This window comes from Anas acuta, chromosome Z (genome assembly GCF_963932015.1).
Source record: "Anas acuta chromosome Z, bAnaAcu1.1, whole genome shotgun sequence".
NCBI classification, from domain to species: domain Eukaryota; kingdom Metazoa; phylum Chordata; class Aves; order Anseriformes; family Anatidae; genus Anas; species Anas acuta.
The window spans coordinates 45,207,164-45,232,689 of NC_089017.1; the positions used below are offsets into that span (position 1 = coordinate 45,207,164).

The window sequence follows — 25,526 nt, forward strand, 5'->3', positions numbered from 1 at the left end:
TTTACTTGGAGAGAACTCACAGCTATTAAGTAATAGGGGCAGGAATTAGCTGAATGCATGTTTTGGTGGAAAGACATAGTTCAGTTAGATTGTGTTCAGTACTTTGAAACCTATTTCAATCATCACACCCACATGGGAACTTAAATTCTTAGCCTTGGGGCAGGCCCTCTGTAAGATAATCCTCATTAAGTATTAGGTTAGAAATTAGGAGAAATTTCTTCTCAGAAGGAGTTGGTTAGGCATGGGAATGGATTGCCTTGAGATGCGGTGGAGTCACTGACCCTGGGAATATTTAAGAAGTTTGGATGCTGTACATAGAGTGATTATATAGTGGGTAATATTGGTGATAGGTACAGTTGACTAGATGATATTGGAGGTGTTTTCCAACTTATGATTCTATGATTCAGTTTCAGCCCATTATAATATGCACAGTTTTCCAGCTCTCCACTAAAAACAAGGAAGGTGTGGCATTTCTAAAATGCAAACATCCTACAGCATGAAATCCAACAGCACATTTTATTCCATAAGGTAAAAATGCAGCAGGTATGATACACTCTTTCGGAAATTTGTGACAGCCATCTTTTGCTTGGAAGACTAATAATCTGTCACCGTCTTCTACTCTGCATAAATCTGCCAATGGCGGACTGGTCATAGAATTATGTGTGTTCCCTTAAGTTCTTTAAACTCTTAAAGGTAAAGTCTTCTCTGGAGATATTCAAGGTCCATCTGGATGCCTACCTGGGCAGCCTGCTCTAAGGAACCTGCTTTGCCAGGGGGGTTGGACCCGATGATCTTTTGAGGTCCCTTCCAACCCCTTCAATTCTGTGATTCTGTGAAGTCTTGAAACCAGCATTTTATTAATCCAAATTGGTTTTGCTTGCTTAGCGCATGTGTGATTTTAAAGAGATTTGTAACTTTCTGAAATGAGCGAGATCATATTTAAAGAGGCATACCTGGTTGAATCTAGGTGTATAAAACAAAACAGGTTTAGCCCTGATCATCTGAAAGACATCTGCATGCCCTTCTCTCATTATGTAAAATGAGCTACTTGAACTTGAACTAATTGTTTCGTTACGTTTAAAAGGAAAAGGCTGGTCTGCAGAGTATTCTTGCCAAGAACTTATTGCCAGTTCAGCAGGGCCTGGGCTGGATGATCCTTGAATACCTTGTCAGAGTGCCTATTCAGACCTGTCCTCTTCCCTAAACAATACTGGCAGGTCCTCCAGAGTGTGTCTTGCTTATAGGCTGAACACAATATGGATCAAGAAGTTTGAGTTGCAAGGGTTAGAGGATTCTTTGGTCAGTGGCACTAAGAAGTATTTGTATTCTTAGAAGACTGATATCATATAAAATGCGGTTTCCACAGTAAGTTCTTGCAGGAAGACACCAGATTAATGCAGTCTCAGGTCAGCTGTTTTACCTTCAAGAGTGAAGCTAGCAGGTAAATGAGGAATAAAACAAAAGATTGACAGAATCCAAGATCTTCAAAGGCCGAATCATGTAGTATATTGAACTCATCAAGCTTTAGAAACTTCACAGTAAAAGAAACTATACATTTCTGGAAAAAGCACAACTTATTTGGGCAACTGCTAAACACCAGCAAAATAGTCATTAAGCAGCAATAAAGCTCACTATTGATTAAATTACAATGTAAACAAAAGTCATTGGAATAATGAAGTAACTGACAACCAAATTAGTATGAAACCACATAATATTAACACCGAAGTACCCGATGCATTTTTTTGCAAATACTAATGTAGTTAATATTTCCTCTGTTTTTTGGCAATTTGCCTACTATGTTGTAATAATAAAATGTTTGGGCCAATTCTACAACTCATTACAAATAGGAAAATTCCTACTGACTTCATAGTTGAATCATAAATGACCTAAAAGGTACTAAGTGAGAGTCAAGGTCTCTATAGTGCTAGCACTCAGTTTATCTCTTCTGTCCTTGAATATTTAAGATTTACCAAGAGCTGGATCCTATAGTTAGAAAATACTTGTTTCTCACCTTAGCAAAATATTTTTGGTGTTACTTTAAAGCATATAACCTGAAAGGGAGTCACTCCAGATCTTAGCTGTGGCATCATGATCAAGTTGTAAAGGCTCTCAGGCTGAGTGTTTTTTCCTGAGAAATACATACCCCTTCATCAGCAGCCTTGTAATTTCTTGAGTTCTTTATTCTACCTGGGGCATATGAATCCAGCACAAGCTAAATGAAACCCTGTTAGAGGGGATATCATTTCAAAAACTCCCACTGCTGAGACAGACATGTAAGTCTGCATTGGGTATCTACAAATTATTTGGGACTTAAGGACTGAGTCTCTTTTGCTAAGACAATAAAGAACTATGGAACTGCCTTGCGGAACAAAATATTACCAAATAATTCAGTGAATGATAGGAGTCAGAGTGAAAACAAAATAAAACGAAACAAAACAGAGCCAGCATACATATATTTTAATTTCCAGTGATTGCTACAGTTCACACTTTGTTTATATAATTTTTGTAGCAGTAAGAAGGAAAGGAAGTGATTGTAAATTCATTTATTCTGTTCAAGTAAACCGTGACTAGCCTTGGAGATATTGTTTTTCTTCTTCTTTTTTTTTTTTTTTTTTTTTTTTGAACTTAAACTGTCCCATTCTTACGTCTTTGGTAGGACACCACATTAGTTAACCAAAGGGTAAAGAACATACAGGCCCCCTAAAAGTGTAGAGCCACACAACTAAAATAATGTAGAAGTTAAAAATATCTAATGCCTTTTCAGCTGAAGAAAGAAACAAACCTGAAAAGGTCATGCCACTGACAAAGGTTGTTGTACTATTGTGTACATTCCAGCTCTAATGAAAGATTTCATCTACCAAGACAGGCAGTGTTGATGATACTTTGCAGCCAAACAAGTTCTTCTGGCCTCACCTAATTCTTTTACAGTGATTAAATTTTTAGAGCAGAAGGGTTATATATCTACTTTCTTGGTAACCCTTTCCAATCAACATGACATTTTAAAACTTGTTAGGGCTCAAAGAATTTAAGCCAAGTCCCTCATCAGGATGATAAACAGAAACCAAGCTGTGCTGAAGTCATGCCTAACATAGCCTGTCTGTGGCACCCTGATTTTACTGATTAATATGGATAGTTAAAAGCTGTCATGTCATTTGTCTTTGCTTTTTTTTTATATGTCTTTGCTTTCATGTGTTGGGTCTTATCATACAGTATGCTACAGAGTAGTGGGAGGATTGCAATGTTCTCCTTAGGCACAGAATCATCCCATAATGGTCTTGAGTTAGTATAAACACTTAAGGCATTATTAATCTTATTTAACAGATCCCTTAGGCATGTAAGTGTAGAGCAACTTCCTTGAACCTTCCATAAAGGCACAACTGTCTCTACACTTAAACTTGTCTTTAATCGTGCTGCGTTGCAGTGAGTTAAAGGGTACAGAAACTACCATTGTCTCCATCTCTTCAACAATTTTATTGTGGATTCTTCTAATATTGACTATCCTAAAAACGTGAATGCAATCTTTTGCATAGAGTGAGCACTGCTACAGATGAGGACATGTAATAATTTGTGACAGTGATAGAGTTTAAGTCTAATGTAACAGGACAACAAGGGCTTTGATCTGATTTATTCCTGCTTTCTTTGAGACTAAGAACTTGTTTCTAGCAGAGAAATAGCAGAAAACAGAAAGAGGTTCAAAAGCAAGGGTGCTGGTAGTTTATTGGGTACTTTGCTGGAATGGATGAGGGTTAGAGACTTTCCGTCTTCCTTTAAGATAGCAGAGATCAAAAGTAATTACTGCAGTCCAATCTTGTAAAGCACTTTCACATGTGTAGTTCCTTAAGAATGTAAATAGTTTAATTTGATGGAACTTGCATTCTTCAGATGACATAAATGCATAAGCACTTTGTTGGAATAAAGAAGATGTTGATTTGTCATGTTGACAAGAAGGGAAAGTTATGATCGTCTCAAACAGCAAAAATGCTAACCTCGCACTTTAGTCAACAATGGAAAAGTCATGGCAGTGTTTTACTTAAACTACACATCAAAGGATATTTATAACCTGAATATATTTTTAATTGCAGTAGGTTTCACTCCACATAGCTCTTAGTATCATAACACTATTAAAAATTCCCAGTCAAGTTCCCATATGCTTTTAACTGTGATACAATTACGTTCAAAACCCAGTTAATCTTTGTTGCGGACAGCAAACGAGAACTTATTATTAATGAAATAAATCTCCAAAGTTATGGTCTACTATGTTGAAAAAGGAAAAAAAATAAAAATCCAGTACATAGTAATTATTCAATAGTAGTTAAAAAACTGAGTTGTCCTAACCTGTTTTTTCAAGAAAAATTGGGGAGATAAAAGGGGAGAGGAGTCCTAGTGTCCATGATTCAGTAACTGGGGAACTTAAACTAACTTCTTAAAAGCTATTTGCTCGTGGTCTCTTCCTGGTGGCAAACTGATTTCAAATGGAACTGGACCAAGCTCTTGCCTTAAATCATACAGGTTTATTTCCATATGCTGTTACAACCCGTGTTTGGTTCAGGCTGGGCTCTGATTTTGTTGTGGTCAATTTCTTCCAGTGATTCTGCCAATGGCCACCAAATATCTGCCAAGAAATACAACAGAGAAAACAAGGCTGAAGTCAGGGTTAAGGAGAAAGAGTGACGGTCTGACATTGCAGTGATACTGCAAGAACCTGACTGAGATGCAGGATCATCCAGCAGACCATCGTTGCTGTCACCAGGAAGCAGTTGTTCACACACATACCATGCATATTAACACACTTAAATGAGATGTTAACTCTGACTTTTCTCCCTGTAGGTTGTAATAACTGCCTGCACCCACAAAGTTAGCTTTGAAATCTCAGGATCCCCTTATGTTTACTGATGTATATAAAATGTTTGTAAGGTATCCTTACAGTCACTATTTACCTGTGGTTGCTGTATGCACTTGATTTTTATTTTTTTTTCAATTTCAAAAAACAAATCATGTGGACTGTTTAAAATTAAGAACAAGTGTTTCATCATCCTGTTCTGTGGTCTTCTCCCAGCCACGTACAGCTTAGTTCTACTTTTTTTGCACTGCAAAGTGAGGCTTTCCCCTACTACCAGTGAAGTTTCCACATTTACATAAATTAACACGCATCCTAATTGCAGTCTCAGGTAAGTGAGCTTAATAACACAGGCATTACTATAACTGCACAGAGATTATTTTCATTTCACAAAGTGCGGCAAGTGTCTTTGGCCAACTATTCTCTTCCACCATCCTCCTTCCTTGCACTGGCAGAACCAAATGGTTAAAACTGTTACTTGATTAAGATTTACCAGCAAGCACGTTGCTCAGTGTTTGCTCAGCTGTGGTGCTTGTTAACCTAAGACAGTCATTTTAATCTGTGGTCCAATACGAGGACATGGAAAGCGTTTCTTCGTTCTACTGATACTGCCAGAGATACTGCCCTTTTGCCTTTCCATTCTCAAATAAAAATCTCACATCCAGGTGAAGCGGCACTGCAAACTGGGCTAACTGGTCTTGCTGAACATGTAACACAGTGCTATGACTCTGCTTCAAGTCAGCCAACTATGCAGTGAAGCTGCAGGATAGATCATTCAACTATTAACAGATTTTCAGTGCCTCCCCACAGTTTCCCACTCTCCAACAAAGTAAAATATTTCTCTGATCAGTGCTTTCAGAAGAATCATGTTATTAAAGCACAGACATCTAGACCGTATGTTGCAGACATCATAGAGACATGCATGCACTAAAGGAACCTATGTAATGCAATGCTTCAGGCCTGGCTTCTGTGTAACTTACAGTTATGCAAAATTTTGAAAGTAGCAGGTGCCTGGTGTAACTCTCAAGTACACCAAAAGAGTGGAGTAGGCCATGCTAATAGACAGGGACCGATTTATTGCAGTAATTAAGTTGCATTTGCAGCACCTTCCGTGTCAAATGATGAAGGGCTGCAGGCTGGAGAAAGCTGCGTGCTACACAGCCCCCCCAAAATCTAACAAAACCATTGTTATAAATCAACTGTCAGCAGAGCTACACATATGTGTAACGTAAGTGTTTTACAATAGCATGCCACTATCTTCAAGCAACACAGAAATGTCTTGGCAACTCCCTGATGGCCAAACCAGACGCTGCAGAATTTCATTGTTTCAGCACCGTAACTCTTCACACTTAACATGTCATGGGGTACAGCTCCACATCTGAAAACAAACAGAATTTGTTAAGCAAAGTATAGCATAATTGGGTGTGTGTGAGATACAGGGGAAGTACACACGCAAAACCTGAAACTCTAGTACAAATGTGTATCATGTATTTTTTTCTCAACTAAGCTTACTGCAAGCTGGAAGTTTGTTTTTCCCTCCCAAAGAGGTGCTTTTTATGGCAGGAAGAGATCTACATCTTAGCTATCTTCTGTAAAAACTTTGTAGAGATAAGGCTCTATAGTTTTTGGCACAGCATAGATAAGCTACTTCAACCATTGATGGGGATATTGTGGTAGACATACTGTTGAAATTGCCAAGTTACACTGAAGTAAAAGTGATGAGGCTTTACCTCCAGAAAAGTCCTAGTGGATTTTAGCAACCCATTTTAATTATGTCAGCATAAGAAAAGTAATCAAAAATATGCTGTTCAATTGCATAGGCCTTCCTTTCCACTAGGAGCATGTTTATTTTGGAGTCAGGAGAGGATTCATTTATTTTGAAAGTATTTGGAAATAGTGTCAGTCCAGACAGAATGTGGTCTAGTGCACTACCTATATATCTCTCTGCCTCATACACTTGCTTAATAGCCAGTGGCAGTAGAAAAGTATTAATTATATGTAGTGCTGCACATGTTTAATTAAATCATCTCCTGAGCACTTCTGCATGACTGACATTCTGGCAAAACAGTGGTATTCACACTCTACTAATTAAATCAAAAGACTCCAGTTAAAAAAAAAAAAAAAAAAAGCTTGTTTGTAGAAATGAGCAAAGAACCAGAAATAAATGCTGACTTACTAATTACACAATAGACCATACGAACTTCATCAAGTAGTGGCAAATGTAGGACTCAGGACTCACTTTACTTCTTCATGAGAACCCTTTGCAGAGATCAGTAAAAAATAAAAATAAATAATAATAATAATTCCTTTTTCTCCTACATCATCATGACCCAGCAACGAAAACAAATAGGTTAAATAGGTTGTAGGTTGTAAGGAAACTACACAGTCCAGGAACTGTGCTGTAGGCCAGAGAAACTTGAACAAATTATTTCTCAGTAAGGCAGATAATTGTCCAGATCTTTTGCCAACGAATATACCAATATTTGTCTTCATATTTTCTTGTTTCTCTTAGCAACATAGATGGTTAACATGCTACAGGAGATAGTGCAATGGGTGGATAATCCCACTCATACAAACCTGATTACAGGACACATTCATTCCATACTTCATCACATTTGTGTTTTAGAAGTAGTTCATTTGCTGTCCTTTTGTTCTAAATGTGCTTAAAGTGGAGTAACAAAAGTGTGAATTGAGTATGAAGTTTTCACTCCCTTAATCAAAGTTTTAAAGAGTCAACCAACAGCTCTAACTGTCCTCTGATAACTGTTTTTGACCAGAGCAGGCTGACAACCAAAGTAGTTTGACAGAAGAGTTCCTAATATCTACACTGCTCCTTGTTCTTGTTAATACAGTAGTCTTTAATCTTTATTGTGTCTGTGAGAAAAATCTCAATAACTTTCTTCAGATAGGATCTTCTGTGAAGCTATTTTATTTGCGATTGCAGTGACGGGTGTCCTGCCAATTAGGAGTGCATTACAGTAAATAAATCATAACCTTTTATTCCCTGTTACCCAACACCTGATCACCTTCCCTGTTTCCTCATTGAACCATACTACAGGTTCACAAGCTACTCGACACTCCTCTATACTGCATATGTACACTTTATTTTGATCAACCCTTTAATTTCACATTTTTTCTTTTTTTTTTTTTTTTTTCCTTTCTTATGTTTTGAGAACTTGTGATCTTTGTTTTACTGTTCTCCCACTGCTCATCCTGTTTTTCTCAAGGTTCTACCTTATTTTGGAACAGTGAGGCTGTTCACTTACCTGCTTAGCATTTTTACGTGTTATGACTACACAGCTACCTTTGAATACAGAAAATTAGTTCTTTACTGCAAAAACGCAACTTAGTTTCTCATAACTCCCTCCTCTTCTTTTCTTACTTCTATTATTGTTTTTGAAGTGTTTTGCACTTCCTCACTTTCTTAGCTTTTGAGTCTCTTTAGCATTAGGGTGCAATACTTCTCTTCAAATGCATTGGGGGATAATTGTTTCCATTCAAAGCTCCAATTTGCAAAAGATGCTATACAGGAATTAATACAAGGAATAAGCAAAAAACCACACAATACCACTATTATTATAATACCAACAAACAGTTGCTTAAACCAATTCCAGTTAGGTAACCATTACGTTAGTTTCTCTCAGATGTCTCTAACTTCCCAGGACATGTCACCTTGAGCTACTCTATGTAGGATCTTTTTTTTCTCTGTGTGTGTGTGTGTTTTTCCCAAATGTTTTTGAGATAAGTCAAATTTGTCCCATTTGATCTACATATATATAGCAAGCAGTATTAATTACAGTGCACGCTTCTCCTTATGAGGTTATTAATAAATCTAATACCATTCGATTCTTGAGTACTAGTTATGCAATCTCCTTTTTCTTGCATCTAGACTGTGTTCTAGTTCTTCAATTGTGGCTGCAATATGTAAAATAGCTTTTTCTAATTTATTCACCCCTAACCAAGGTATAAACCACCTTGCAAAACTGTGAAATGCTAGAGAATTTTAGTAGAGGATTATCTGGAGTCCACTAAATTCTGTGTGTGGTCTCAAGGGGGCTTTGGCTTTGCAGGTCTTCAATAGTTGTTAATTTGGAGTTATTGCCTCCAGGGTGCAAGTTCCCTTCCATCCTAGGGGGCAACACCTTCCTGGCTTTATTGCCAGTGGCACCCTTTGCCATTCAGGACAGGCTATCCATTTACAGGATTCTCATGTTGTATCTGGTGTGCATAATGTACACTAGCATATGGTACAGTATGGATACGGTACAGTATGAATACTGTACAAAATAATGCAAATCCCATCCCTCTAATTAGCACATTTAAAAAAAAAAAAAAAAAGTTTCCTTCCCATTTTCCAAATAGACCACTGCACAAATTTTATTACCTGCTGGGTAGGTTTCCATGAGCTGCCACTAAATTCAGTTTATAAGTTAATGCCCAAAATTTCAGCCCATTTCCAGACTTCCTGGGATCTTCCCCTTTGGATACCAATGAAATGGGCTGTTACATCCATCAGAGCTTCCAGCAGGAAAACCCTTGTCCACTTCCCTGTAAGTGCAACTAGGTTACTTGCACTATCCAGACCCTTTAAAAAGAGAAAAGATGTGGCATAAACACAGTTTTATTTAAGCATTACATTAAGAAATCAAATGTAAAGTCTGCTGTACATAAATGTGCTAAACAAAACAAAGCAATGCATTTCTAAGCACTTTTTCATTTTTCAAACTAAGATAAACAGCAAGCTCTCACACTGCTACTTGATGTAGTTGCTAGAAGTCCTTTTAACTTCACCATCCACAAGAAACATAAAGAAGCACAGTAGAAAAGCCTAACCTACATACAGGAGAGACTGAGAGAAGCAGACTGATAAGAAACTGAGAGCCGCATCTGATTAGCATATAAATTTTCACATGCAGTGCTCATAAATTTAATGCAAACAGATCAGATTGTTATTTATAGAACATTGAAACTGCATCAAGGTCTCTACAAATCACCTAAAAACAGCTTTCTAGATACAAGAAGGAGTTGTTCCTCTGAATATTGTCTCTGAAAGTTCAGGCTTTCTACCTGTCATGACAGAAATGATGGAGGAGCAACAACAGTGGAATTTGGGGCCTTTTGAGTCTGATAAAAGTAATTTTTCTTCATCTGGAAGTTTGCTGAGTTTGCTGAAATGACATTATTCCATGTCTGCATGAGCTCCGACAGCAAGTCTGGCAAACAATATTTTAAATTCTGTCTTACATATTCTTCACTTTTATGGGTAACACTCCTGACCTACGTCTTCTACTACATGCTGTGGCACACAGTGAAATTTAAACCAAAAAGGAATTGCAGTGTGGCACAAGAACAACAGCCACAAAGACAATCTGTCCTGAGGATATTTTAGCTGCCAGTTTTGCTTTTGATGTAAAACCAATCATTTGCATTTCTGATCTGCACAACTCTGGGAATCCTGTTACTGTTCTCCTTATTGAACATTCAGTGAAACATATGAAGCTCATTTACTTGTATAACAGAAAAGGAATATGACTTCAGGACCTCAAAGGATTTTTAGATGTGACACAAGACCATGAAGGTCTTTTGCTCTACAAGCATATCAAAATGCCATTCCTCTCAGTCAGAACACTCTCTCTTCTCTGAAGTGAGAAATTCTGTGAAGAATGTCCTACTTTTATATCTCAGAATGGCAAACTTTCATTTAAGTTCTGAACAAATACCCCATAGAAATGAAAGAAGATGGTTACCATCATTTTAGAAGGACAATAGAGTGGACTATTATAGTTTTCATTAAAGAGCCCTGACATCCAGACTTTGATCCTGTTCATACAGCAGCTTCTATATGACAGAATTTTATAAATGTATGCTACTGTCAAGTTATGCCAATATATTTTATTGCTGTGGCTTATCATCCAATAAATCCAGTTGAAGATTTCTATAGCGTTTGATCATTTCATTAGTGACGTCCACTGCAGAACAGTTGAGTGTATGCACAACTGTACAGAAGGAGAACCTTCAGATTATGTAGTAAAAAGGAAACAAAAATTAATTACTTAGAGCTGCTGTACAGACATATAGCTAGTTTGTTCTGTCTTGATATTAAATGTGAGCTAATAAAAAACATCATAACTGTAAATTACAATGACTATACAAAAATACAAAATAATTCAGTTTTCCAAGTCTAAGTATTTAATATTTTAACAAATAGAATTAACATGAAAATATGATAATTATATGTATACTTCTACACTCTGAAGCCAAAAAAAATAAAATAAAATTGTTATTGAAGTTCTGAGGCTAAGACATATGGGGTTCTCATGAAAGAGTAAACTCGAGATTTTCATATTTGAGAGCCCTGAATGAGGCAACTAAAATATACTGTTCAGCACCAAAACATATGCTGTAATTTTAAGTGCTGTACATTTGAAGCTGCCATTGATTTTAATGAGTTTGCATCATACTCTTAATGTTTCAGAACTCGGTTAACTTTGATTGTATGACATTATGTGAGACAATTCTCTCATCCTTTTGAATGAGGAAGGCCTAATTTTGAAGTATTTCTAGTTTTATACTTGCTGATAGTCATGTATAGGTGAGAGATGTAATTACATACCTTATAAGGGTTATAATGTCTTTGGGAAAATTAATATGTTGCTGCAACTGAAGTGACTTCGGCCCCTCTCTAGCCTCATCTGTTATTCTATTCACTCTCTGTTGGTCTGTAGGTAGCCAATTTTCCCATCCTGTGAATCTTTCCAGCCCTGAATGAGGTCTCCTCTTTATAAAGATAAGCAAGTATGAAGTGCTTGTGAATACGTGATTCATCCTCTCCTCTTGAGACTTACTGAAAGCTTACAAGGCATAGGGTTCTTCTGTTGTTGTTTGTATGTTTTAGAAATCTTCAAGTTATTTTCCACTGCAAAGCTGTGAATAAATGGTATATTTGAAGACATATTTCCACTGCACACCTGACCTTTAAAGACTCGTAATTTGTAAGAGGTTGTTTGTTTGAGAAAACAAACAAACAAACAAACAAAAGCTCTTTGCTCTTCTCATTTTGAGTTTAAATCATCTTTTTCAAAGTTAGTCCGCAGCAAATTTGAAAGAAGACTTAAGAACTAACTATTCAAACAACTGTATATCATTTACTATGTGACTACTATTTATTTGGACTACTTAAAAGGTTTTACATGTTTCAAAGTATTTAACTAATTATTGTAAAATGAGAACTTTTTCCCTGATTTCCCCATTCTCCCCTCCTACTCTAATCACCTTTTGTTCTTTCCATCCCTGGGATCATTGAGGTTCCTAGAAGCCAAAGTAGGTTTCCACTTTTAAAGGCTATGACAGAGAAAAATAAATGAGTGTAACTAGCAGGCAGTAAATCTTTGCAGGTGATAAATGAGATCCAAATGTGTGAGAAAAAAAAAAAGTCTCAGTCCTCTCATACAATGCTACTGCACCACATACACAATACATGATCTTTGAACACACATACAGTGAGAAAAGCAATAAGCATTTATTGTCATGATAAAACTTCAAAGCTTGTTTTGTACCAAACACTTTAACACTTGAGACTGTTTGAAGTATGCCAGTCTTTTATCGGCAAAGCTGATTCCCAGAGTCATTACATTGATAGTGATACAGACTATAGAGGCCAGAAAAGGCTTCAGCTTTTGTAAATCTTCCTTTACAATGCTGGGGCAATATGAGGATGTGTAAGCCTAGAAAGAAATGCCAGTTTGGAACCAGGTGCAACTTTGAATAGGTCTGGTAACTACTCGTTTTGCTATGAAGTAGCTATGTAAACTACTCAGCGATGAGAGGCTTCCAGTACATTCCCCTGCTGAGAGCTCATGATAGCAGAGATGAATCTCACAATAAAGTGGTGGAGAGTTACAGGTCGTTCATAATCCTATGAAGAGAGGGCATACATCTTCATGGCATGTTAATAAATGATCCAAGAAGAGTGATACTGAAGTGACAGTTTTCTCTTTAATCCGTGGTTATTCAGGAGAGTAAAAATAAGCTATAAGGAAGTGCAAAAGGAAAACAGTGACAGGGCAATAAACCAGCAGAGGAAATTCTGAGTAGATAAATGTAAAGTAAGGCACGGGAAAAAAATAATCCTAAAATTACATGTACAGCAAGTGACTGCAAAAGTAGTAACAGTCAGGACTAGGACTGTAAATTTATGACATCTAATTATGTGAAAATGTTCTACTAGTTCTCAATAACAGAAAAGCAAAGCAGGGAACAGAACAGAAAATCTCATTGTTTTACCATACACAATGCAGTGTTACTATACCAATGGTTAGAACATTGTGTGGATTTATTAAGATTTATGACATTACTCATCTTAAAAGTACATGGTAGAACCCCAAATCATGCAGAAATAGGCAAAAGGATGATCAAAAATATGGAACAATTTTCATGTGAAGATATATCAGATTGGAAAACAAATGTCTGAGAAGGATGTGACTCAAAACTAGAAAACCATGTCTTGAACAAAAAAGGCAAAGAGAAGACGAGTATTTACTGTCTTTCCTAATACAAGAATGAATGTGCATCGAACGTAACTATGAAATACTTCGTCAAGAAGAAGTAGGGCTTTTGTTTCATTGTTTTTGTTGTTGTTGTTTTACAGAGCATGTACTTAAGTTGTGGAACTCATCGCCACATGATGCTCTGCATCCTCCCATAAAATTAGTCAAAAAAGGGTAGCCAGACTGATGGAAGGCATTCTCTCAAGGACTATTAAATGAAAGAAAAAAATGTATTTTATGGTGCATCTGAACAAATGACACTCCAAGTAGCTATTACTGGTAGCTGGGAAATACTGCAGAAGTATGGCTACAAAATGCTGTTACACTTTTCTCATGTATCACCACCAGTTGTGACTACTGAACACTGGGCATGAGGCTAAAAGAACCTATGATATGATGGAGTGCAGCCATGTTTTGTCCTAACAGAGTGATGACAATGCCATTTAAGAGACAATGACTTTCGTACAGCTTTGCAATGTGGCAGACCAGAGATGACCATGCTCAGTGGCAGATCAGCTGTATTATTACAGCAATGAAGACATAACCCCTGAGAATTTGATGAAAGTTTCATCCGAGAGCTCTCTCTAGACCAGAAAAAAGTAACTACTTACACATACAAGGTCATATGAGAACTTCAATAACAAAACAGTGGTGTTATAAGATGCATGTTATATAACACTATTGTTTGATTTTAAATCAATTATAAATAACTGAAAGATAATGTCAACAGAATGGATGATGGTTCCAGAAGTTAACTGAATGCTATTATTGTTCTGTAATGCCATGAAACAATGGTATTCTGCTCTTAAGAAAATATCAAAATAGCCAATGCTAGCCTCCAGCAATGCAAAGGCAAAAACCTTGCACAAACTGTTCTGAAATGCCACAAAAGACTCTCACCACAATTTGAGTCAAACAAGGGACTTTTAATCCCAGCTTCCACAGCTCTGATGTATTTTTAAGAGCAATGGTATTATAACACTAGATATATTGGCCATAATCACTCATAAATCTGCTATTTCTAAGCAAGAAATTTGGAACAACAGGCATGAAGCAGTAGCTAGAAGGTGTTGCTGAGAGGTCCGAAACATCAACACCATATGGAGTTCAGGGTTTTAACTTCAGACTAAATGTTCCCTGGCTGTCTGGTTTTAATGATCACATTGCATACATGTCTCTAGCTGCACAAACTTAAACCATTGTTAATTGAATCTGTCCATCCCAATTAGAAGGGGTGTGGGTTGCATCCTGAACGCAGATTAGATTTTAGTTCCTTCTGAAAAGCATCTAAGATTTGTGCAAACCAGATCCACTTGTGAATCAAACCAATATGAGAGTGAGTACAGCTGGGGGATTCCCTTTACTACTGGCTCCATAGTTTACACTATGGCCCCAATCCAAAATATGAATTTGGATGTTAATTCTCCTAATAAGCAGCAATCAGAGTGCTGACTGTTTACACAGATTTTTTTAAAACTGCTCATTAGACTAGTTAAGGAATTGTACTGATTAAGTAAACAGTTAAAGAACTGCACTGCTTTGCAGTTTCAGTTTTTTAACATCATGGAATTTAATTTAGAACATACTTTTTCACTTTTACACAGATTAAAAAGCTGAAACTTGGAACTACATTACTTTTAACAACTGTATAGCTATAACTAGTAATAGATATTCGACTAGATATCAGAGCTGGAATACTCAACCAGGTCAAGTGTTGACGAGGTTAAGTATTGTCTAATGGAGACTGTGATCACAGAATCAGCAGTGTGGCAGGAAAGGGAATAAGGATATGACAGGAAGAAATAATGGCTAGCAAATTTTTAGTTCTCAAATAAACAGCTGTTACAATATATGGAAGAAAACAAAAACACACCAGTGCTTTGGAACGTCAGTACTGGGAAACAGCAGACCAGCTCCCGTCCAAGGGAATGATGAACAGTGGCTGTCATACAAAGCTGCCTAATGATTGTTTTAAGCAAATCAAAAACAATACAGAAAAAGTCAGAATGACAATACACCTACCAAGGTTTAGATGTTCTTTACGTCATATACATAACAAATGCTGTCAAAGAATGAAAATACTAGGTACACATTTGCCCCTCCTTATTAGAGCAGCTGAAGAGCTACAGAGCAATTTTTCCAGAATAAGAAAGACTTCAAGGAAAGTAAATCAGTACAAAGACTATTTTAAAAATTCAACCTCTTTCTGCAGTATATTCTATCAGTAGAGAAGCTGAAAAAGCATCACAATGAATTACACAGATCACATGGCTGTGAAAACTATAGAACAACTGCATTTGGAGAGAGTGGGACAACTATGCAAATCATGGCAGAGAGAGGAAAATGAACAAGAAGTCTTAACATTTCAAATATTGGAAAAATATCCCTGGACATAACTAGGGAGATCATACTCAAAAGGTGGCATTGGCACTCCTAGTTAAACCCTCCTGTAATTACCTTTGGGGTGTGATATTTTCTCTCAATAGAGCAAAGATATTAATACATACATAGAACATAGAACACTTAGAAGCCAAGTAATGAAAATTATTGCAAAATTGCTATGATGCAAGGAAACGCAATAGCTTCAGCCTATGTTTTCAGAAATATCTGCAATGCTTAGCGACTTGCACTTTCAGATGGTAGCTGTTCAGCTTGTCTTCAGATCAAAAAGGGGATGACAGCATATAGTCAGATTCTTCTCACCATTTAATTTTATGTCACATTGCTTGTTCTGAATTTTCTAGTACTTCTAGTGATTTATCCAGTGAGGAAGGAGTCCCCTTCATATCCTATATGACATGTCTACTTCTTGGCCTTTGTTCTCCTGCTTTTTTTTTTCTTTTTAACTCAACATAGTTATGAAAAACCACTTTGCTTCCTGAGGATATTGCTGTACTTACAGGCAAGGAAGAAAGGCTTGCTTGCTTATTATTACTATTATTTTCTTTCTAAACTGCCAACTCCCCATACATAAAACTGAGAATATTGAAAATTCTAGCAATTTTGACTGTGTATTTCTTCTTGTCTTTAGCTTTGGAGAGATTGCTGGCTTGCTTGGGGGAAAGATGTTTACTATGTGGCACTCACTACTAAAAAGATAGTCAGAACTGCTGGATGAAAATGGAACTATAAATAGCCGTCCTTGCAGAAAAGATAGGACTTCATGTACCAAATTCTGCTCTTTTCTACACCATATGACTCTTGAGTTATTAGACTGATTTCCTTGGCGTTCCTCCAAGCTTAAACTGATGCAGCCTGAGCACATTTCACCTCACAAAAATTAAAAGGATTTCTTTATATATATGAATCCAGGGGATGCATATTCTTTGAATGCACTATTATTTTCCCTACCCATTTATGTCAAATTTGGAGAAATACATAACCTGTGAAACCTATGGCATTATAACTTTTCAATAAGGCACATTTGAAAGACTTTGTACTATCAGCTGTAATACTGCAGGTCTTCATGACAAATTGGACTTGCATTTGTTGAATATCAAAGGGTGACAAACAATAGGCCAGATACTTAATGACAATAGCATAGTATCTCTTGAGATCTCTTCAAACCCCATATTACACTTCATTTTTATCTGTTAGAAAGTTTGGTTAAAAAAAAAAAAAAAAAAAAGATAATGAAGAAGGGAGGAAGTGGTGGAGGAAACTCTTCAACTCTTTTTTAATTCCTGAAGTGCTTTTAATGACATGGAAATTTTTTCCATCTGCCCCTTTAATGGCTAAAGGCTGCTGTAGTAAATGAACCTCTCTCAAATTCTCTCTTATATGCATGTGGTTTTTGTATGTATAGTTCTAGTTGTGGTGTGTGTTAATGTAAGTCATGTTCCTATGCTTCTTCTCAGACTCTCCAATTGTTGTGATTAAATCAGTTCTCTGAAGTTTCCTTTTTGTTGTAATCAAATGAACAGCACTTCTTTGTTCGTAGTAAGAGGTATGTTTACTTTTTAGTTTTATTATGTTGCTAAGCTAAAAAGAGAGTACCTTGCCCATTTTATTCTGCAGGTAGGAAGCTATATTTTATCTCAGTTTTTAAAGAAATTGTTGTTCATTTTTACTTCATTGTTTAACAAAAAATAACTGAAAAGGCTTAATGCTGCTGTGAATCTAAGGACAGAATTTTACAAAGCAATAAACCAGTTAAACTTAATTGCTTACCTTTTTGTTTCAAAGCAAGCTGCCTCCATCCTTAGACTTAGATTAAGCACACTGTTAAGTTTTCAGTGCAATGGGCCTGATTTAGTCCTCATTAATGTCAGCACTAATGGCAGGTCCATAGCAATGAAAAAAATGCTATAATTCTGCAGAAAACAGCTGCTTTAGCAAGACTATCCATATGGATAAATATATATTTATCCATAGATATGCCCCAAAAGGCCTACTCTATTACTGTAGCTTAAATGGTTTGAAAAATTTTCATGTTTACATACACTTTATTGGATAATTAAAAAAAAATCAAGCTAACTTGATCTTCAAACTGTTTCCATGAAACTGTCAGTTCTCTTAATCTCCTTATACACTGGAAAGACAAAACAGGCCCTGACTTCTTATTGAATGATCACTTTTTTTTGAGTACACATTTCAAATCAAAATTAAACTATATCCTTGTCATGGCACAATTCCTTTATTAAAATTTAATGAACATACAGGATATTTCTTGAAACTTGTAATTCTAAAATTCCTTTGCACTCTGTTTCATTCTGAGCTGCTTTCTACTTTAAAAGATTCCCAGAGACTTTTAAATACTATTGTAGTTTTACAGATGGGTAAACTGAAGACAGAGTTGCTAAAACATAAATAATAGTCAGAAGAGCAACAACTAGAACATACTAGGCTTGACTACCAGGCTTCTCCTCAAACTAGAGAGAACAATGCAAAGAACAGGATGAAGATGACAAGCCATAACAAAAAGGGAGAAAATTATCTGAATGGGATCAGTAGCAGCACTATTGACTGGCTAGATTTTATTGCACATACACAGCCAGAAAGCAACTTGTTTAGTGAATGAGTTTATCAAACAGACAGAACAATCCATTGTGATATGTCTTGACTGTTAGTGGTGGTGGCAGTTCAGCTGAACCTTACATAGTAATTAGCTAAGGATAAATTAATCTGTTCTCAAATGTGGCCTGCTGATCTTCCCCAGGTTGTAAGCTCTGCGTAAAAGCATGGCTTCTCTATTTTCTCCCTCTTTTTCCTCTTTCTAATGTTTAACTTAGTCTTCCCTGGACCTTGTGTAAATACTTGCATCTGCAGCTATGAAATATTACTTGAACATTTTAAAAGAGTTTTCCTAAGTAAAAAAAAAAAAAAAAAAAAAAAAAAAAAAAAAAAAAGCTGCATGTGTTGGATTAATGTCATACCATTTTCCAGTTAACACTGGATCTTTAGATTATTTGTGCAAATGTTCTGCAGGAAATATCACATAGCTGGTCTCAAGGAAGACAAATATTTAGTTTTTGCAATACTGTCCTTGAATGACTACATGTACCTTAGGCAAAAAGGATTTGGCACAAATCTCTCTATTTTTCTTTAGCCACCATAAATGAGGTTTGTTCACAGAGCTTGTGGTTTTTCAAACTTGGGATCTTGGTTCTTTTAAACTATTCCAGAATGTACCTAGCTTCTGGCATTTATTACTTTTCCAAATATTTCACAGATTCTGCTTTAATGGTAGTTATTTCCAAACACTGTGACACTTGGTCTCATAGTCCTGTCCTTATTAGAGATATCAGGCTAAAATGTAATCAATATTTTACATTTCTGCAAAGCGTCTTTTAAAAGAAAGGAATAAACTGAGAACTATCTTCAGAATACTTATTTTCATTTAAAATTCATTGAAATCACTTCCCATTAATTCAAACCAGAAATGAGGCAGTTCTCTACAAAGAACTAATATATACTAGGCACCCGCTATCCCACACAAACCTTCATTAAAATTTAAGGTTTATTTGAACTGCAAAACATTTGAGTTGATTTTTTTTTTCCATGAGTTATATTGTGCATCTGATAAAAAACTAATTTTCAAGCAAGCTCTTCTTCATACTCAGATTTACAGCCATTTGAGACAGAAAGAATTCACACCATGCTGGGAATTTTCTAATTGCTTGCAGCAATTAGATATTGTTTGTACCTACAGAGACTGTCACCGGGCATCTATATGAAGTTCAATATGACAGCAATTGTTTTTACCTTGAATTAGTTGATTGCAAAAGCAGCTCTCCATTACCTCAGGAAACATGCTGTCAGCTAAGGTATAAATGCAGATCCCTCTGCTCATCAACAAAGCTGAGGCTTTGTGCAGCTGCAGAAGGAGCCACTTCTGGAGCTCTCTGTGGATTCACTCCTGAACAAAAACAACTGCAAGCAGGTATGATGCAGAATAGCACAGCCATCACCATCCGAGCAACATCAAAACACTGTAATTTTCACCATGTTAAGTCTTCCTTTTAGGATTCTGAAGTGCTACTTTTTAAGTTTACTGTAGATTTTGATTGTACTTATTTATTTATTTGTTTGTTTGTTTTTATTCATATCATCACCGTATAGATTTTGTTCTGAAGATGCTGCTGCTGGAGACCAACAGTGTGTTTCCTCTCATGTGTAGTATGAACAGGCATAAGAAGCTGTGAACACAGAGGTGTGAAACTTAATAAATTTGTTCTTGGGTATTCAAGCAAATTTTCACCATTTGTCACATGGTGGAAGCTCCAATGCAATTTCTAAATATGGTCTTCTATAATTAAATGGAAATGTGGTATGCATAACCTGCTGGAGGTGCATGTCATGCTCTGTGCCTGATGGACAGAGGATGTAGTATTAGCTAGAGGACATCAGTTTTTACTGACACATTTCACACCTTGGGATGAAGTTTATACCTGGGGGTGAGGCCACAGCACCAGCATGTCCCCAGGCGCGAGCATGAGTGCCAGCACCAAGCCAGGAGTGGAGCCCTGGCCCTGCCTCCAACTGTGCCACTGCACCTCGCCCTCAGGCCAAGCACTCTCCCTCCTGCCCCACCCCAAACTCATTTCAATCTGTTAAGGCATACACTGGAGCAAGTTGCCCCTTAAGACCCGTGTGACTTGAACAGAAAGGAAACAGAAGTAAAAGAACTGTAAACAAATACTCTCACCCTGACTCCATGGTCATGTCCTTTCTCCCAGGCTGGTTCCAGTTCACCAGCTCAGGGGCTGGCTGGCTTGCAGCAGACTGGGTGCTGCCCCAGCCAGGCTTCCGTGTCCGTCTCCTTTCCCTTCTGAGGCACCTGGCTGTATACCTGTTTTCTCCTCTCTCCCATGGGCTGGCAAGCTTTGCTGCTCCAGAGGGCTCACTCCTCACTTGGTCATTTCCTTGCACCACTCCCCCCATCACACACACAATCCTCTGCATGATTGCCTGGGAAAGGCTCAGTGTTCCTTCTGGATCCTCATGTCCTTCCAGCAAGGACAAGGTGAGCCCGCAGCCTCCTATGCTGCCAAGCTGCACCCTTACAAAGGAACACATGCAATAAATGGCAAACAAACAACGTATAAACGGGTATGGCCTTTCACAGCTGGTAACTACTGAAACTGCAGCCCTGAGGGAGTGGTAGCCACACTGAGGGGAGAGAGGTGCCCAGTGGGGGGAAATAATCCCAAGGCTGTCACAAAACTGCTGCCACATGCCACCTCATCTGGGGCCTGGGCCCAGAGACTGCATGCCATCAGCCCCACTGCCAGCAGCAGCTTTTCCACAGCCTTTGCTTTCAGGTAGGGCAGAGCCCTCTGCACCACCTGGTGGAATGGGAAAGACTGAGAGAGGTCTTGCAGATGATTGTTCGGCTTTCTTTAAAATTTCTGCCATTTGAGAGGAGTTAGTCCTTTGGGAGCTTTCCTGGGTTGCTGGACACATCCTGAGACATGTAGTTGATTTTGCTCACTGCTTTTGGTATGAGATAGATGTTGCAATAGTTTCCTGTTCCCCTGAGCAGCGTACAGAAGTCTGACATAATGCTTTTATGAAAGCTGAAAATTAAATGAAAACTGGTTTGTACTAGTGAGTTTCAGGCTTGGCAGCTTAGCTTGGCGCTGGTGGTGTAGCTGCCTGCATGACCACTCAGTATCTTCTTAAAATTCTCCACCTTTTTATTAACAGTTTCCCATAGTCTATTAACAGCTTCCTATTAAGGCATCTGGTAAGGCTGTGGTCAGCTGCAAGACTGGTTTTCTCTGAAGTTTGTGAGTTTGGTCTGACAGCCGTGTTTGATTAATGGCAGCCCAATGTCACTGAACACAGCAGGGCCAGAAAAGGCAACATGCTCCTTTGGCTCACAGTTGACTGATGAACCAGAAAAAGCTGCAGTGAATGTGATTTTTTCTTTTACACAGCACTTGCAATCAAATCTCTTTCCATGCATATCAACTTAAAGCAGCAGGTTGGGCAGTTAATAAAACTTCACATAAGAGGAGGGATGGGGAAAGAAAAGAGCACACTGCCTTGGGTTGCTTGGCCTGCATAGCTACTGCCAAGCTGCTCTCATGTATCACTCAAGACAAGTTAACTGGGATATTAAATACAATCAACAAGCAAGAACTAGGTCATCTGTTACTTAGGATATTTTACTATAATGTTTTTGAGATAAAATGAGTATTAATGCTAAAATATATTTAGACATTTGGTTTATTTAGGAATATTTATGTGTTTAAAAATAAAAGCATCATGGGACCATGGGATAACAGGCTGATAGGGTAATTCAGGCTGGGAGGGAGCCCTGGAGGTCTCTGATCCAATGTCCAGCTCACAGCGTGTTCAGCTGTGGGGTCAGACCTGGTGACTCAGGGCTTTGTCTGTCTGGGAAGTGCTACCCTCCGAGGAGGGCAGCCTTCATGATTCCGAGGGGGCCTTCATGATTCCCTGGGGCAGCCTGTGCCGCTGTTTGCCTCTCTTTCTGGTGGAAAAGTTTCCTTACAGACAGTCTTAACCTTTCTTGGACCTGCTGGCATGCCTAGTTGAGCTCTCCTGCAGGGCCCCATAGGCAGTGCAGCTGCAGTTAGGTGCTGCCAGAGCCAGCTCTTCTCCAGACTGAACCAGCCCTGGTCCCTCTGCCTGCATTCACACAGGAGGTCCTGCAGCCCCAGCCATCTCTCTCAGTGGTCCTCTGCCAAACTTGTTCTAGTTTATGTCTTTCCTGCACTGGAGGGCACTGAACAGGATGCAGTATCTTGATGTGGTCTAATGAGGGCTGAAGGGAGCAGGATACTCTTCCATTGACTGACTGGTGGCATTCCTGTTCATACGGCTCAGGACGTGGCTGGCCTTTGCACTGTCCGGAGCACAGTGCTGGGTCATGCGTGGCTTGCTGCACACCCTGACCCTCAGGAACTTTTCATAAGAGCTGCTCCTCAGTCTGGCAGTCTACAGCCTGTGCCTCTGCAAGATGTTGTTCAATCCCAGGGTAGCACTTTCCATCCTGTTCTGGTTGAATTTCATGAGGTTCCTGTTGGCCCATTTCTCCAGCTTGTTTACGTCTTTTTAGGTGGCAGCCCAGCCCCAGAGCATATTGATTAATACCCCCAGTTTGATGTCATCTAATGATAAATTACAGCAATCAGTTTCATTTTTAAATTGTCCTTTTTATTCTTGTTTTTCAAAACAAGCCTGGGTAAAACAACCTGTGCAGGGGACTTGTATAGGATTTTTCATTTATCTGTTAGTGGGACAAATTGCTTTTATGGCTATTACTAGCTAACAAAATAAAGCTGCCCTTGCTGTAAGAGGATCCTAACAACATTTAATAAAGTTTATGACTTAAGAGATGTATTAGCCTCCTAGAATTGAGCTTTAATTCACAAAAGCACAGACACCATTTTGGATTCAATTTCCATGTTTCCTTAAGTTTAAAATAAATCTTTGTGCTACAGTAAGACAAACATATCAATGTCATCTCTGTTTAAAAGGTTTTAAATTGATAATACAATCCAGGGAAAATATTAGAACAAATAATTGACCTCTACATTAAATAAATAAATAAATAAATAAATAAATAAATAAATAAATAAATAAATAAATAAAAGGGAAGAAATGTTTGCATTTCTTGGCTTATGAACTTAAAGTTGCTCAGAAGTGGGAGAAGGACTATATTTTGCCACAGTTGCCTTCTTCCTTTAATTTTTCAGATGTCACTATAGCTTAATGTGATTAACTGTTTAATATAGCCCCTGTAGTCTGCATGAGTAGATGTCCTCAAACACTGAAGAAAGACCCCACCAGTAAAGAACAAAGAGGAACATTTGTGTATCGAGTTCCTTTTTATTTGTTGGCAGACAAAAAAAAAAAAAAAAGGACCTGTACTGTCTTCAAAATCAGATAAAGAGAAAGCAAGTCTGGGAGATGTTATACCACATGTAGGGAGTGGGTGACTTTTGAGACAAAGCGAAATCCCAGCTAAACCATACAGAGTTCACAAATCTCTTGCAGGGTTCAGTTATGCTAGTAACTACCGATGCTGCTGGGAGTGTAACTAATAAAAGAATTTTAACAATACAGGCTGAGCCCCTCTATAGAACAAGTATTTCCAGATACAGAAGTATGCAGAGTTGGTTAGACTAGGGTACGTGCTATGTCTAATTTAGGAAAAGAGCAAAAAAGTACTTCTTGCCCTTCCTCCCCCTTCTTGTCTTCTTCCCCAGCTTCTTACCTCAACAAATTGCTTTTCATTTCCTAGAAGTTTCAGAATAAAATGCTTTGACAGAAGGAAAGTTGAAGTACAATCTAATCAAAGTCTGTTGTGCTAGGCACTGTTTCCATAAATTGTATTGATGGCTCAATATTGGCTGCATTTTGGCTGGGGACTGAACAAGCCAGCGAGTGATTTCAAAAATAATTTTAGTAGTTGTAGAAAGGTCTTCTAGCATCTTATTTATGCCTTTTGAGAGTGATAATAAAACTTTTAGCCACTCCAACTGGATGTCCCCATCACAAATCCCAAATATCACATTCCATATGATATCAGGACCTAGAAACAAAAACAGTCAAGACAAGATCCTCTGTACATGAATAATCCTTCCACTGGGATTGTTTTCAAATAGATTGCTTGCTTGCTTTTTTCTTTTTTTTTTTTTTAATTGTAGCATATGTTATTTATATGATATTAAATGAAAAGGCTGTTACTGCCTGTTAACTTTCCATTTTAACACCTCCACAGCCCTCTCTGCTAAACATTTTTCTCCCATGGTGGTCTTGTTTTTATTTTAAATGTTATCTCTTATGAGTCAAAATCTCTATACTGTTCTCATTATGGAAAACATTTTTCCATAATGTAATATTTTCATAACTATTTTTCATAGTGACCATGGCAAAATTGCACAATATCCTTAAATATACTGTATCTCCTATGTTAGTTCTACTTAAATTGTACTAATTTGACCACATGGAAACAAGGCCATCTCTTGCCTTGGGCACTAAACTTATCCTTTCCTAATTTTGTATTGAAACAAAAGGTGCCAGTGCTTGAGAACATTAATATTTCTAGTAAAAGAAGATTTGATAGTACAAATCTCTATCACACATTACATTATGTTGCATCAGCCAACCTAGAGAAACTCTTCCAGTGTGCAGCTGCATACTATGTGAAATGGCATGCTCAGCACGAAATATTGTCTGCCATTTTTTTTCAGGTCAAAAAATACTTGATATCCTTTCTTCATCCTGTATCTTCTTGTTCTGTGTCTTAAAACCTAACAGTTCTTACATATCTTCTGCTGTCACTCCAGTTTTGTAAGCTGAGCATGGGATTCTTTCCTCTTAACTTGAGCCATATGAGCTGCCTGGTTTAAAATCAATCTTTAATTCTGCCTCTGCTTGAGATCAGTGACAACAGTTCCTGGACACCTAAAGTAGAAAAAACTGAGTAGGTGTTAGGCTTCATCTGTGTCTTTCCATTGGCTAGAGATGGAGCCTACTGAGGAAATGTGAACTCTAACATATATCTTTATGGCAGCAAAATTTGGGTGAGATTATATTAATTTCTCAGTGGGTTAATCAGTTTCTTGATATAGAAGAACTTTATTCAGATTTACTGTTTTCTTAGATTTTATGAACCTTGTTTTGTATACCTTTTATTTTTTTTTATTTTTGTTTTTTCATAGTCT

General features: G+C 37.6%; 1 long non-coding RNA gene across 3 annotated transcripts; it reads right to left on the reverse strand.

Annotated features, from left to right (window-relative positions):
- Positions 1-2,092: 2,092 nt before the first annotated feature.
- LOC137848316 (uncharacterized) lies at positions 2,093-20,888 on the reverse strand. Of its 3 annotated transcripts, none has more exons than XR_011091278.1 (4): positions 20,531-20,888; positions 9,222-20,021; positions 7,014-7,096; positions 2,093-6,215 (listed from the first exon to the last, which is right to left on the reverse strand). It is a non-coding gene; the product is annotated as an uncharacterized lncRNA (long non-coding RNA). The 3 variants fall into 3 exon arrangements; XR_011091277.1 differs by having other exon boundaries at positions 2,103-6,215; positions 9,222-9,422; positions 11,451-20,888; XR_011091276.1 differs by having other exon boundaries at positions 2,104-6,215; positions 9,222-20,888.
- Positions 20,889-25,526: the final 4,638 nt, after the last annotated feature.